Below are 2,062 nucleotides of genomic sequence, written 5' to 3' on the forward strand. Positions count from 1 at the left end.
CTCAAGCAGGCAGAAGGAGATGGACAAATAAAACAGCCTGGAGAGTTTTCCTAGAACCATGGCTGGCCACCCTAAAGGGCCCTCAGAGCCACCACGCGTTCCCACCCCCCCCCACCCAGTTTCTGGCCTTGGTCACCCATTGGATCAACACCGGGCTCCCCATCCAGGGCTTCCTTAGCTTCCTCTACTGCCTGCATCTCCCCAAAGCAAAGCAGTCCCAGCCATGTCCTCACCTAAGTGTTGGTGGCGGGCCAGCGAAAGGCCTGGCAGGCAGGCCTTGTTACTCATGAAGAAAAGCCCTGGAACACTCTTCTGGAAGGTGTGGGCAGTGAACCTGCAATAAGATAGGGCAGGCCCAAGATGGGGAGAGTGCCCACAGGCCCTGGGCAGCCAGCAGGCCAAGCTCAGCAGCCCAACCCACCAATCACGAAGCCCCCGGCCTGTGAGAGACAAAGTTGAGACCTAGCACCTGAGTCAGAGGCAGAGCGCAGGCTGGCTTCTGAGCTGAAAAAGCAGTCATGGGAGAGGTCTCTCCTGTCCTCAGCATCTGGTCTTCCCTCCTCATTCCACAGTCTCACTGCGGCTGGCTCAGCTCCCATCCCGGGCAAACCACATGAAACGTGAATCACTGAGGTCTGAGGTCTGATAAAGTCAAACCCAAAGACCAGCTTTTGAATGCTCTTAGCTCAGCCTGTCTAAAAATCAGGAACCATCAGCCCAATCAAAACACGCCCCTGGCTTCATTTAGGAAGATGCCTTTGGCTGAGAATTTTCGGGGGGCTTGGGAATGGTGTGGCAGCTGCCCTCCTTTGGGCAGAGGCAGGATGGTACTGGGGAGATAGGGGCCCAGAAGGATCCAAAGGAGGGCTGAACCCAAGTCCAGGGGTCTCTCTCTACCCCGAGCCACTGGTCTCCACAGCCTCGGGGCAAAGCTGGGGTGAATCCTCCTGGACGCCAGGTGTCAGCCCCGGGTAGGGGCGGTGCTGCGCAGCTGCATGAAAGAGCTGCGCCGGCAGTGAACCAGGTTGTTGCTTCCCAGAGCGATGCTTCCAGAGGTGGAGAGCAGCCCTGCTTCTTCAGGGCCATGTGGGGCCTCAGCCCTCAGGGGTCTCCCTTCCTCCTCATACCCCATGACCCGGGTCTCCTGCATCCTCGTGGAGAATTTCAGTGTCTGCCGCCCCACGTGTCTCCCAGACTGTGGTAGTGCAGACATCCCTGCTCCGGGAGCTGCTGCCAGGAGGTATGCCAGATTCCCAAGTCCTCTAAACTGTAAAGGGAAAACCAAACAAACTGGAAAACACACAAATGAAAAACCATGCTCTTGGGCCCAGTCCCTGACCTGCACTGCACTTTCCTGGGCACTGCTGCTGACGCCAGGCTTGCAGAGAGGGCCACATCTTCCTGCCGGGGTCGGGCGCCACTCAGCCCGAAGCCTCTAGCTGCTACCTGTTTTGGGGAGGAAGGGCTGCTGAGCCTGCATGAGTGGCAGGCTTATGGTCCAGCGGCCAGTGGAACTCAGGACATCTGGGTCAGACACGCACTCTGTGTGACCTTGTACAAGTCACATGACCCCCCTGAGCCTCTGTTCCCTGTGATGGGAAATACCTCTGAGCAGCGCAGAGCAGGTAGGAAAGTGCCAGGTGCGCTCCTAAGGACCCACACACAGCAGTTCACCTGTTCACATTCACCCTGTCTGCCTACAGCCTCCCTTGCTCGCTCCCTCACTGCTGACATGCCTTTGGTGAAGTTGCCAACTACAGAGCTGGGAGCTTGGAACTGGGCTGTCTCCTGGGCTGTTGTTATCAGAGCAGGCCAAAGTTACTGAGAGAACAAACAAGACTCGTTCACACCAAGGCCCAAGGCCCTGGCTGGATGACCTCCCCTAGCTCACCATGTCCAGATTTCTTAATACAGAGAACTCCACCTGGTGGGGCCTCATGGAGCTAGCTAAGCAGGGTGTGGGCACACAACTCTTGGCACTCTACCAGATAGGGATTCAAAGTTCGAGACATACCAAGGCCTGCTATCCCACCCCCTCCTCTGGCCCATACTCCCTAGGCAG

This window comes from Lutra lutra, chromosome 13 (assembly GCF_902655055.1).
Source record: "Lutra lutra chromosome 13, mLutLut1.2, whole genome shotgun sequence".
Lineage (NCBI taxonomy): Eukaryota > Metazoa > Chordata > Mammalia > Carnivora > Mustelidae > Lutra > Lutra lutra.